The sequence below is a fragment of the Aegilops tauschii genome, chromosome 7 (assembly GCF_002575655.3).
Source record: "Aegilops tauschii subsp. strangulata cultivar AL8/78 chromosome 7, Aet v6.0, whole genome shotgun sequence".
NCBI lineage: Eukaryota > Viridiplantae > Streptophyta > Magnoliopsida > Poales > Poaceae > Aegilops > Aegilops tauschii.
In genome coordinates this window covers 69,250,097-69,264,689 of record NC_053041.3, presented here as the reverse complement: position 1 = coordinate 69,264,689, position 14,593 = coordinate 69,250,097, and positions in this window count along the sequence as shown.

Genomic DNA, 14,593 nt, shown 5'->3' with positions numbered 1-14,593 from the left:
CGCCATTGGGTGGTATTAGGATCTTTTATTCCTAGTCTATACTCTGGGATTCTAATCTCTCTTCTATTCGGGTTAAATGATTTTCTAAAAATGTAACTTTAGGTTCTCGAAAACACTTTCTCCCGGAGAGCTCCTTCAGTCCAGATGATCGCCGGCTGCACCAGAAGATTTCAAAGTTACTCTCCGATACTCTTTTGAGACTTTGTGCCCGTTGCTTTTGCAATTCCCTACCACTGAAATATCCCTATGGATAAATACATACACTTGCCGTTCTTACTTTTATTCCCAGTTGATCTTGTTATTACAAGATACCCTGAAATCCTCTTCATTGCACTACAAAAAAAAGACACATCCGTGACATCTTGGGCCGAACGAAAAAAATTCTGTCATACATATGACACTTCTGTGACGATAATTATGACAAAACCCGGTATCATCATAGATGTGGTGGGCTCCTACTTCTATGACAAAAAATCATGACAGAAAATGGGCTTTTCGTCCTGGGCGGGCCGGAGACGCGGCTGCATGACATTCTTTGGGCCGTCCATGACGGAAAAAACCGTGGTAGAAGCGAGGGGGAGGAAAATTTCGGGGAGTTCCCGGTTACGGTGGGAGGTCGGGGTCGAGCGATGCGCATTTCTCTCATACACGTATGCGCGTGTGTGCGAGGCGTTGGCTCTAACTGAACCCGAGCGAGGCGTTGGGCTCTAACTGAACCCAAGCGATTGCACTGCAGGCTACGCGTTACTGAACCCGAGCGATCGATCGATGGCTGTTAACTGAACCCGATCGAGCGATTACTTCGCTACTGCTGCTAACTGAAGCCGGTCGATTGGATGAACAGTGAGCGTTGCGGGGGGGGGATTGGATGAACAGTGAGCGGTGGCATTGCCTCTGGATGAACAGGACCCCGTGGTGTGGAGGGCTGGATGAACAGTAGACGGTGGAGGGGTGCCCGTGGAGGGGTGGTTGAACAGGACCCCGTGGTGTGGAGGGCTGGATGAACAGTAGACGGTGGAGGGGTGCCCGTGGAGGGGTGGTTGAACAGGACCCCGTGGTGTGGAGGGCTGGATGAACAGTAGACGGTGGAGGGGTGGTTGAACAGTAGCCGGTGGAGTAGCGCGCGGTGGAGGCTGGATGAACAGGAGCCCGTGGAGGCTGGAGGAGGTCGACGGTAGCCCGTGGAGGCTGGAGGTGGTCGACGGTGGAGATGAACAGTATCCCATGGAGTCCCGTTTTGCGGTACGCCACACCACTCCCGATCAACAAGACCCCCGTTTCGACCGTAGCGCTCCAACACAAGTCCGTTTCCTCCGTTTTGCAGCACGCCACACCCCTCCCGATCAACAGGACCCCCGTTTCAACCGTAGGAGGTCCATTTCCTCCGTTTTGCGGTACGCCAGACCCCTCCCGATGAACAGGATCCCGTTTCGAACGTGGCCGGTCGAACACAAGGCCGTTTCCTCCGTTTTGCGGTACGCCAGGCCTCATTTCCATCGCCTGTTCCGTCCAAGCCCTCCCGATGAACACGACCACGCATTCCGTTCCGACCCAGCCGGTTGGCTCCCACACGTTCCGTTGCCTCCCGATGAACACGACGCATTCCGTTGCCTCCCCATGAACACGACGCATTCCGTTGCCTCCCCATGAACATGACGACGACGCTGTTTCTCCGTTCCGACCCAGCCATGTACACGAGCCCTGGCCGTACGTATGCGCGAGTAGGCGTTCGAGACCCTGCCCCTATGTACGTACGTGGCCGTATTTTCTTTCTTGCACCCTGGCCGCTGTACGTACGTGTACATGCTACGTGCGCGCCTCTACAACGACACGTACGCGCCTCTACTACGACACGTGTGCGCCTCTACATTGACCAGTATATATGTACGTACACATTCGCGACCAGAATGACAATGCTACGTACGCTTCGACCAGGTGGATCCCGACTGTCAGGCACTTCCTTCCCTGCGAAGATGTAACTGGTGGGTCCCAACAGTCAGGGAGGCGAATCGCTTTTTTGCCCGGACGCACTTCCTTGCGTGCGAAGGTGTAGCTGCTGGGTCCCAGCAGTCAGGGGGGGAATCGTGTTCTTTTTTTTTGCCCGGGCGCACTTCCTTGCGTGCGAACATGTAGCTGGTGGGTTCCAGCAGTCAGGGGGCGAATCGTTTTTTTCGAACGCACTTCCTTGCATGCGAAGATGTAGCTGGTGGGTCCCAGCAGTCAGGGGGAAACGTTTTTTTCGTGAAATACGGTGGCCCGTCCAGTGGGTCCCCGCTGTCAGGTGGAGGAATAATTATTTTGCGCGTAATAAGGAGGAACTTCCTCGCTTCGGCCGTGGACCCAGCTGTCAGCCTCTCCACGTACAGTCCACGTCCGATGGAAGCCATTCCTTGACCACGTTGACCACGCCGCGCCGAGAGCACCAGGGCGGTGGACGACGGCGAGGCCTAGGAAGGGGACGACGCAGAGCCGGGGAAGACGCGGCAGTGGATGCCCACGCGTAGAGGAGTATGAGGGTTCACTCGTTCGGCTGCGGTGTGAGGCTGTCATCGCCGCAGAATAACAGGGGGTGTGGGTGCGTAGAGGAATGGCCTGGCCAACGGTGGGAGTAGTAGGGGGTGGTGAGGCCTCCGCGGCATCACAGCCGGCCACGGGCGGCAGGAGCAGGCGGCATGACCAGCGCTGCTTTGGGCGGCTGGAGCAAGAAGACCAGAGGTTGTAGAAGCAGTACGGCTGTTGGATGGACATCGTACGGTCACTGGAGCCAGAATTGTTCATATATTGACTAAAGTTGACAAAGGCCTCCGTCCCAATCAACTTAGTAGGCCCACAAGTCAGCCTCCCACCAAGGTGGGTCCCAGCTAGCAGGGGGTATTCATTTTTTTGTGCGTAATAAGGAGGCACTTCCGGTGGGTCCGAGCTGGCAGCGGGGGGAACGTTTTTTTCGCGAAATACGGTGGCCCGTCCTGTGGGTCCCAGCAGTCAGGGGGAAACGTTATTTTTCGTGAAATACTGGTGGCCCGTCTGGTGGGTCCCTGCTGTCAGGTGGAGGAATAATTATTTTCCGCGTAATAAGGAGGCACTTCCTTGCGGCTGTCGTGGACCCAGCTGTCAGCCTCTCCATGTACAGTACTCTTCCGATGGAAGTCGGTCGTTGACCACATTGACCACGCCGCGCCGAGAGCACCACGACGGTGGACGGCGGCGAGGCCTAGGAAGGGGACGACACGGAGCCAGGGAAGACGCGGCAGTGGAAGCCCGCGCGGAGAGGAGTACGAGGGTTCACCGGTTCGGCTGTGGTGTGAGGCTGCCGTCACCGTAGAATAACAGGGGGTGTGGGTGAGTAGTGGGATGCCCTGGCCAGCGGTGCGAGTAGTAGGGGGCGCTGAGGCCTGCGCGGCAGCACAGCCGGCCACGGGAGGCGGGAGTAGGCGGTCCCGCAGGCGCTGCTTTGGCGGCTGGAGCAAGAAGATTAGAGATTGAAGAAACATGACGGCCGTTGGATTGACATCCAACGGTTATGTCTGCTAGAATCGTTTGTTGACGTATATAATAACTAAAAAAATCTTGCATACACGTCAACTAAACAGGCCCACAAGTCAGACCACTCCCTCTTTTTTTAATAATTTATATATATAGCTCATGGCAACTTCTTATGGAATTTATTGCAGTCATTTTTTTTGGTTGGCCAGGGCCAATTTCGCATATTTCTGTGGGTTCCAAACTATTTTAAATACCGAAATGTCAAGCCAGATTTAAAGTACTTTGAAGATATATTTAAATTAGGTTAATGCAGTGAAATAGGAATCTGAAAATGTCAAAGAATTCAGAAATTATGAAGTAATTTCCAATTTGTCATCTGTTTTTATATTTACAACCCATTTCATATTACTTTGAAGATTTGCAGGCGTCTTGAAAGAGTTGCAGCCCATCAGGGCGTACGAAAATAAGTAGGCCTGGATTGGGTATTCTTCAGAAAAAATAAACTGGGCTCATTTTCACAAAGAAAAAATAGCTGGGCTGGTCACATGGTGAACATAAAATATAAGCCTGGGCTAGATGGGCAACAACCCAGTTCAAACCCTGCTCCGTCTCAACAATACCAAACAAAAAAAATACTGCTCGAGTAGCTACGTCCCAGGTGTCAGCCGATCTTGTGTTGTTCTCTTGTCTATTGACTATATACGCTCACAATGTCATGGGTCCCAGATGTCAGGAAAACACTAGGAGGAAGCATTTTATTTTTCCATACGCTGACGTGGTGGGCCCCTACTGTCATTCTCTCCACATACTTCTGTCGATTCCTGTTGTTTGTTGACCATGTTGACAACGCGAGAGGGCGGCGCCGCGGCGAGCGCACCAAAGCGTGCGGAGGACGTCGGCATTAACGATTTAGGAGACGGTGGGGCGGCGAGGCGTGCACTGAGGCGCAGCTAGCCGTGGGAGGCGGAAGCAGGCGGCCTTGCCGGCGCTGGTTTGGTTTTGGCGGCTGGAGGAAGACAGGACTGAAGAAACACGACAGACTGTAAAAGCAGCAGGAGTACTTAACAACCTTAACTGAAACCAGCAGGGGCACTTAACAACCAAAGCTGAAAGCAACATGGTCAATAAACAGGATATTCGCTTTAGAGCCATGGAAAAGCATGAACATAATCTTCTGTCCTATTCTCCAAGATGGACAGGCCTTCATTATTTGAGACCACCCATGAATAAGTATCTTTTCACCTCCAAGGGGAATTGAGTAGGTCGACATAAACATCATGTTGTGACCAAGCGCAAGTCTGACCCGACCATGGTCAGGCATCTGTATAGGAACAATAGAACTTGGCCGTTCCTGTTTCACGAAGATCACAGCTGTAAAATTGTGTATAAGCAATAGTTTATGAACAACATATATAACAGAAAAACAGCTCGTACCATAAGTTTCTCGACATAGTTGGACATGTTCAACGAGTGCAGCAGTGGCACACATATCCCACGTGGCCTTCCACCATTGAAACGCCCCACAAGGACCTCAAGACGATCAATAAAGTGTAGGAACTTGTGGATGTCGATCCAGTCAACTTCAGTGCCATTAGTAACAGCCGAGTTCTTACAGAGTAACAAACGAGCAGACTGCTTAACTCTGAAAAAACCTACACGTGCCACCAATTATAAGAAAATATTAGTTAGAAGTAGCATCTGCGTGAGAGATTCGTTGCTACTTCTAAAGTTAAATTGTGATTAGTTAGACAGAATAGGTGGATTAAGAAGTATTCGAGGCAACAAGCAAGAACCAGATACAAAACTAACATCGATGAACAATTAGAACGACGTCGGGGTGGAAGATCGCAGTGAAGATGAGACCAGGTTCTGCTATTTCCATCAACATTCGTGCGGCAACTATCACTCTGTAACACTTGAGAAAGTTTATCCAAGCTCGGCCATAAAAAAAGCAGCGATCTTCTTGGTTCATGAACCCAACTCGGAACTTATATCCACGGCTTGTCTTCACTGTGACCATTAAACTAGTGTATTCAGTTATGGCAAGGCCGAGCATCTTGAGTACATGTGTTCTGGTAGAGCAAATAATACACTGCAGGAAAAATAATATGAGAACACAACATGTTCAAAAAAAACCCACCCTCCCGGATAGAAAAGAGGATTCTAGGAACATACTGTGCGCGTTTCAAAATGCTATGTTAGGATGAGAAGGAACAAGTGTGGCGTCTCGCCGAGGGCGCAGAAACCTGTAGGGTCCTCGCACTTTGTGCACTGCAAATGAAACACACTAGATTCAGTAGGAAGAAAAATGCATCAACGGCGGCGCCTGCCATCCTAGGATTACCTGCGACCAAGGGACTTCGATTTATCGGGGATGGATAAGAATTCGTACCTGGTTCTCCATGAGAAAACCCTATGCAATCGCCGCGAGGGGGTTTTCTCTGAACAAGCAGACGAGGGAGAAGGGGATTCAGGCCCAGTGAAATATTGTCGCTTCGTCCGTCCAGCTTACTGCTAAAGCTGGAAATGGGGGTTGTGATTTGACGGCTCATTGGGCATTACTGCGGCGCTACGACCGGGGTGTGTCTACCATGAAGTTGTGCACTCTAATTTGTGCATATGGCACGTGGACCCCGTTGCCGGTTGCCCCACATATCAGCGAAAGGAAGTAGAAACACAGGAGTAACTAGTTACACATAAATATATTTTTTGATAGAGAGATACTCCCTCTGTAAAGAAATATACAAATCTTTTATATCATAGGCTCACCTTGCCGAGAAATATACTCCCTCTGCAACGCACGGGCATTATGGGGGTTCAGCATTTTTTATGGGGGTTCAGCTAAGAATATAATACTCAGATAGGCTCACGGTTCTGGACTTTGGGCCGCAGGCCGACCCTGCATGTTTGGGGGCCCATGTGTTCTACCTCAGTGCTTTTCATATTGCAAGCGATCGGTACGGCGCTGGTTTTAGATGCTGTCGCAAGGCGAATACACAAAATTGAATAATGCACGGCAGCTGTTGGAATGAAATCGAACGACAGTTCCTAACCAGCAATCAGAGTTGCAATTCTATCAACGATATACCATGTGATAAATAATACTATCGTACTACTTATACACACATCACACTTGTTTCACCATGCCAGATTATTACATCAAACTCTCTCGGAGGATAGATCAGTTCGGCAGTTGCGTGCTGCTACTGAAGAATTTCAAAGTTGATTTGGACCAGCTCTCCTTGCCGAGAAAGTTCGATTTTGACATCATCCCCTACCGCAAGATATGATTTAGATTTGAACCTTGACCATCCTTTAGCATCAATCATCATGCGACCATCCTTTGTACTTACGGTATATTGATCAGGTTCATTCACACCAAGGCTGCGCATGGTAAGAGAAACTTGGCCACGGTCGCCCGGATTGTTGACTGACTCCCTCGTTGCTCTAGGAATTCTCTGTTTGCAAACAAGAATACATACCCAAATAGTTAGATCAACACAGTGAATCATGTGAAACAACATGGAAAGAAAAAAGAACGAAGCACTTGGGTGGCCAATGCTTACCAAGAAGGTGGACATGTCGGTTATTGTAAGGACTTTGGTATATGAAGTGCGAACTGCAGCCCAGTCTGTTGCCGGTGCAACTGCACGGGCCGGAGCAGATGCAAGTGCAAGTGTTGGTGCAGGTGCCGAAGCCGCTGCTGCTGCCGGAGATGGTGCTCCTTGTAGAGCTGGCGCCGGTGTCGGAGCAGGTGCCGGTGTCGATGCCCGATCCTCTGGTAGATCAGACTGATCCGTTGACGCGGTCGGTGCCCAATCCTCCGCTGGATGAGACTGAGCTGCTGCCGCTGTCAGTGCTAGAGCAACTGCCGGTGCTCGATCTATGTGAGACAGCGGCGATCGTGTCTGTTCTGCTATGATCAGCTTTCTAACTTGACTAGGATCCGTGACCGTGATCCAGTTTTTTTCTTCATTTCTTTTAAATGTGAGAAGGACTAATTGTGGCGTTTTTGTTAAACCAAACTGCAGTTCATCATAGGGATTCAGCTTGTACTCTGACAACAGACTGATCCAATTTTTTCCAGTAATATAAGTGATGGACAGTGCCTTCGTTACTGACACGACATAAGAAGTGAAACCTACAAAAATAGCCATCGTAGAGCAAACCAAACGGTTTATTCTGTGATGAATGTCACATGGCAAAACCTGCATCGTAAAATTGCAGGAAAAGAAAGAAAACATGACATTAAATCAATAAGATTTAGACAGTAAATCAATAAGATTTACTTGATGTGACACGAGTGAATCCTTACCAGGAAATCACTATGTTGAAGTACTAAACAGAAGATTGATCGTCCAACTACGCGTGGCATGCAGGGGCCCCGCCTACTCCCACAAGCAGGACAGTCCAAAGGTCGTGACAAATCGTATGGACTGAACATCCATGGGACTGGAAATCCTGGTGGGTGCGATAAACCCTGCAATGCATACAGATATTGGAGTGTAACCATAATTGATAAACCGTCCGCACAAAAAATATGATCTGGATACTTCAAAATATACATACTGAATTGAGTGGACAGACATTAACATAGACCGTTCACACACCAAAAGCGGCAGTACTAATAAACAATACAGGGTTCACAAACACAAATCAAGTACTGAACAATAGTACTTACTACAGACAAGCAAAGTTGCACTAACTAAACTCTGCAGACTATTTCTTGCCACCGACCTACGGGATGAACCCCGCATAACTGACTAGGCCATGGACTTTGTGTGAGATGTCTACATGCACCATCACCATCTTGTCAACCTTGGAGAACCTAACAGAGTGGTCTTTCCACTCATAAACATGATGATGAAGACAGGCCGCATCAGATTTGTTGGGAAGCTTTACAAGAACCACACCCTTCGTAATAGAAGGCACAACCAGGAAATTGTTGTGGTCAAGTACAGCCTCGAGAACACGCCTGACAACAATGCTACAGGAAAACACTAGTTCAGGACACATGGCGACAAGGACACAGCAACTGGATAGTTCAGCAGTAGAACTCATCATCAGGTCTTCTAGTTCACACGGCATGACATTGAGAACTTCATCTCCACCACAGACCTGGTTCTAATTCAAACAGAAACCATATTTTATTACTACCTCCGTTCAGAAATATAAGATAATTTTCGATATTATACTCCATATATGACTACATATACGCACAGAAATGAGTGAACAAAGACACTAGAACATGTCTTCAAAGGCATGAGAGCAGAGGGATTACATGCAATATCCATAACACAAGTTACTGAGGCAAATATACCCTCTTAAAAGGTAGCACTGATGTTCATAAAGTACTCCCTCCGTCCCAAAATTCTTGTCTTAGATTTGTCTAGATACGGATGTATCAAGTCACATTTTAGTATTAGATACATCCGTATCTAGCCAAATCTAAGACAAGAAATTTGGGACAGAGGGAGTAGTTGAAAGTAATCTATAAGAAATCAGTGTCAACCTCTCGCATGTTTTGGTCAAAAGAGGAATTTAGAACCGTCATTTGGCCCACTAAAATCACATGCAAGATCACCCAGAAAGTTGTACTACCAGTACTAGTACTGCGTGTTAGATGAAAAAACACGATCAAGATCGAGAAAAAGATTGTCAACAAGAGACATTACCTGGAGTTGCTTAATGAGGGATCCCGGAGAGGGGGGCCTGGAGAGGGCGATGGCTTTGAGCTTGTCTGCGGTAGTCTCGGCGGGGTGCTTGCGCTTCTTCGTACCATGAGCCTCGACGGTTTTGGCCACAGCCATAGACATCACGTCGGCCGGTGCTCCGAAGTCCATCCAAGAGAGGAAGCTGAGACAGAAGAGTGAAAGGAGGAACGAGATGAGGGAGAAGCGAAGCTAGTGGGGGTTTTCTTCAAGAGAGGAAGCTGAGAGAGAAGAGTGAAATGATGGTTGCTTCGTCCGTCCAACTTACTTCTGGAAAGGAGGGGGTTTTGTGATTTGACGGCTCATTGGGCATTACTGCGGCGGTTCGATCGGGGTAGTCTACCATCACTCTACTACGGAGTAATTTAGTGCATGGTTGGCGGACCCAGGTGCCGGCTGTCCCACACATCAGCGAAAGTGAGTAATTTAGCGCATGGCTGGAGGAGGATCCGCACGGTAGAGCGTGTCCACTATTTTTCTGAAGAAAAAAATGATTACAGCAAGCGTTTCCACTCTTACGACGGAGGAGTGCGAAGCACGGCAGCCACTTGAATATACACAGTGCTCCTACTACTAGGCATGTGCAGTGGTTCATACGTCAGTACTACACAATCTTGTTGCTAGTGTAGTAAGATAAGAGGATAACAAATGATGTTGTGCGCATGTCAACTACTCCTATATGTAACATAGTACCGCTTTTTCGACTGTCCGGTCGAGAATGAACTGTGAGATCAATGTTAACAGAACTAGGTCCACAGCGCACGGAGAGTACGGTGCTACAGTACTCCACGAAATATGAACCATATGAAGCACGAATAGTGTTAGGCAGGGTGTGTGAAGGGTGCACGGGATGGGAGCAAAAGTTCCCTTCTCGACCCACTTTTGGGTGTTTGGCAGAGTGCATGAAGGGTGCATGAGTCCACACTAGTAGGTTGACAAAAATACACGAAGAGGAAACAACTATATTGAGATGAGAATGCAACCAAACACACCCACACGCTTTGTGCTACTGTGACTGATCTGCACCATCTGAGTTTGATCGAACGGTCATGTTGCGCCGAGACATGAACATGCCCATGCAGAGGGCGCCTAAACACCACCGAAGTCCCTCTGCTTCTCGAGGCGCATGACGTTGGTGATGCAAGGTGCAACCGCCCACAGAGCCCGCTCCCGATCGACGGGAGCCAGCTCGTCAAAGACGGCGTCCAATGGCACGAATGGATTCCGGTGACGGAGCCCTGAAAGGATTCGCCCGGCAACGGCGATGGCAGCTCGCAACCCCTCCTTGTCCAGCTCAGCCTCCACCATCGCGCGGAGACGGCTCAGCTCCTCGGAGATATAGGTGAAGAAGGAGACCAGGTCAGGAAGCCGCAGCTCATTGAAGTCAACCGGGTGGTGGAACGGGTTTAGCCCGACGGCCGGCATCGTCGCGCTGGCACGACGGTAGGCATCGCGCAGCCGCAACACGTGCGTGGCAACTTGGTTCACCAAGTGGCTGAGGCGATCCTGGACCTCATCACGATCGGCCCGCTCGCGCTCCAGCCGGCTCCCCTGACAGCCTATCGTATCTCCCACTTTCTGCAGCAACGCCGCCGATGCCTTGAGAATCTTTGTGGTGGACGCCTGCCGCTTTTGAAGCTCTGTGAACTCCCGCACATAACGGAGGAGCATGGCACTCCTCTCCTCCTTGAGCTCACGGAGCTCCACGTCCTTGGCCCTGAGCTCTGCATCCTTGACATGGAGCTCCTGTGTCAGGCGCCTCACCTCGGACTCCGTGATCTGCTGCGCCGCCATGGCACTAGGTAGAAGCACTGGGGAGAGGAAGCAAAGGGGGCGAAACGGCTGAAAGGCAATGCAATCGACGGGAAGGCGGAGGGAGCGGGGAATCTTTTGGTTTTCACCACGGTAAAACACCAGTCGACGACTTCTCACATCAGGGAGCAGTGGGTTTTTACAGGCGGAGTCATCGTGACTAATTGATGCCGCGCCTGCTCCCGTCAATCAAAAATTAAAAATCATGTCGCGCCTGCTCCCGTCAGTCAAAAAATTAAAAATCCTGTCGCACCCAAACACCAGAGCAACGCCGCGGTGGATATTTAAATTTACCTGCCGGCAAGTAGATAAAGAAAGGGGTGAAAAAACAAATGTGGCGGCGGCCTAGCTAATCGGTCGAACTAGCCCAACTAGCTAGCCACCGTGCTTCACTGATGTACTCGGCGGGAAATCTGGTCTTTCGTGATTTGATGACTCATTTACTTGCTTCGGCGCTACGACCGAGGAGGACCCAGAAAACGCACGGTAGGGCGTCCCACGTCAGGAAGAATATATGCGTGCACCACCCGGGAGGACCCCGAAACCGTGCGGTAGGGTGTGCCACGTCTCGGCACGGAGGAAAAATGTGCGTGTAAAAATATACTGTATCAGACGTAGCACCTATGGTTCGACCTCGGGACCCAGCCAGTCGGTTGAAAACACCCCACTAGCCACACAGCTTCATCATGCAAACGTGCCACGGAGGATAGATGTGGTTAACTCCGTCTCGACCAGCCACAACGTCTCTTGTTCTAGGCGATTCTTCTATTTTCCAAGCATTTTTAGTTGTAATAACACCACGGCAAGCTAGCGCCGCTCTTCGTGTGTGCCCATGCAAAGGTTAGACGATGGAGAGAAGAGAGATTGAAATCGCAGACCTGGTACCCACCAGTAAGTGAGACAATGGTCATGCACGTGTTGAGAGGCACTCCCTCTACTCTACTCAACGCAAGTACTGTATAAAATCAAGTTATGGGACAAAGCCAACAACCGTTCATTTTTTCAGGCTATCGACTTACGCTTTGTAGTCCAGGTTGCCAGTTCGAATCTCATCTTTCAGATTTGTTAGTTTAGGTCCAAATTTGATTAATGACAAGTGGGACCCCCGTGTGTTGTTCCGATATTTCAGTGTAGGATGGTTTTTTTGAACAAACACTTTGCGCGGTTAGACAAGTAACGCCACGAGTTACACGTATTTTGCAAGTTTACGAACAAAAATGACAGCGGCATAGAATATCACATCCACCCCGCAGCTTAGATAGTATGGTGATACGAGTTTTTACACCGTTGGAAGTGAGATCCAATGGCTTCGGAGTAGTCTTTGTAATTATGCGCAATTTCCAAACTCTCCAAAGGTTTTTTTGCAAATAAAACATTCAGGCCTCGTGTGCCGCTGCATCTTCGATCCAACGGCTCCCCGGTGCTCATATTAGGTGCTCCCCGTAGCTTAATTACCCGCTACGATGATATGAGCATCTAGGTCGTATGATCAGTGATCAGATGGCACATGCGTAGTACTTGTACTTTCTGCGCATTTCCCAAACTCTATCAGTCGTATATTGCAAAAACATTCAAACCTCCTACTGTGGGCCGTTAGATCTCAGTGAACTCGTATCACCATAGAATCTACGGTGCGGGAGCACCTCATACTCTCCCGTGCGAGAAAGATAAGGTGCTATCGCAGCTTGGATGCTACGGTGATACGAGCTTGGAGGTCGTTTGATCTGAGATCCAATGGCATCTGAGCAGTCTTTGTGCTTGTAAGCAGTGGCCGAACTCTTTTGGGGCTTTTCTGCAAAAAACCATTCGAACCACCGAGGTGGTGTTGGGTCGCAAATCCAACGCCTCCGAAGAGCTTGTATCACCAAAGCATCTAAGGTGTGGTAGCACATGATATTCTTACATATAGGAGAATATGATGTCCTCCTTCATCTTAGATGCTACGGTGATACGAGCTTCGAGGTCGTTGGATATGGGATCAAAGGGCATCTAAGTAGTTTTTGTACAAATTGTGTGCAATTCTCAAACTCATCAAGGTTTCCTGCAAAAATATTAAGACACATCATGTGAGCTGCTATATCTCAGATCTACAAGCTCCAAGCAACTTGTATCAGCATATAGCATCTAAGGTATGGGGGCACATGATATTCTCCCGGGGAGGAGGGGTGGGGGTGCACAACCAATCGGTGGTTGGGAGGGTGGGGACAAATATAATCTAAACAACCCTAAACAGAGCTCCACAATTTTATCTAAGGTCGAGGGGTTGACCCCCGACAATCATAGCTCCGCCTAAACACAACATTTGCATGTACTGTAGTACTAGACTTAATATTCATGTTTCAGTTTCATGTTCATTTTAAATATTGAACTGAGGACCATGGATGTCTTACATTTTACTCCCTTCGTTCCTAAATATTAGTCTTTTTAGAGGCTTCAAATGGACTGGCACATACGGATGTATATAGACATATTTTAGAGTCTAGATTCACTCATTTTGCTTCGTATGTAGTCACTTGTTGAACTCTCTAAAAGACTAATATTTAGGAATAGAAGGAGTATTTTTGAATTCGTGTCATACATGCATGGTTTGGAAAAATAGATGCACTATACTTATTGGATTGTTGTTGTGTTCGTGTGTGTGTGTCTCTGTGTGTGTGTGTGTGGTCATATGCTTGATACATACAAAGTTTTCTCACCTCCATATTGTTCATCTTTTAAATTTGAATTTGCATTGGAAAACTTACTAGGGATACCATGAAATGTGAAAGCCACGTTGAGATCACTATATCACAAACTCACTCTAATTCAACAACTCGTCATAAATCAATTACCACGTTGAGATTAGTATTTGCAAGGAAAATACGAGTATTGTAATACACATAGATTCGTTCGGCAATTTAAATGGTTCCTTTCGTATTCTCGAATGGTAGGACCCAACAGCGTACCAGCCAGACCTTGGCTCGTGTTGATCCTAAAATAAAAAACCGGGCTCGTGTCCTTCGGTGGCGTGCGTGGTACGCACATTAGGCAACCCCAACCAGTCGAGCCTTAGCATTTCAAGTCGAAATATCTGGCGGCCAGAATTCCAGCCCTAGGAAATTCCCCTCATGTCCCCGGTCCATAATGACTACCGATGAACAACGGAGGGATGCTTTAGTAACTAGACAATGTTACCTACCGTGCCGAGCACGGTTCAATTCCCTCGGTCGCCGCTCGTCAAGGTCACCCGTCAAATGCATTGCCTAGTACTACTACTACTACTACTACACCAGGATGAGCACAGAATTGAGCCCGTTTGTTCGTGCCTAGTACTTGAGTTAATATATCAGGCAATGCACTGATACGGAGGGATTATCCTTTTACTCTACATATATAACTTGTCTGAACTCTAACTAAGCAAAATGTTTGACCAAATCCTTTCTTAAGAAATACAACATGACAGATGTACGGCTTGAAAATTTATTGCATGATGCAGGTTATGATATTGTTTCGAATACTGGATCTTAAATTTCAGAAAATCCAAAAGTGAGCATAAATTCTTGAAACTAAGCATGGTCACATGATATGGCACAAATATTACTTCGTAA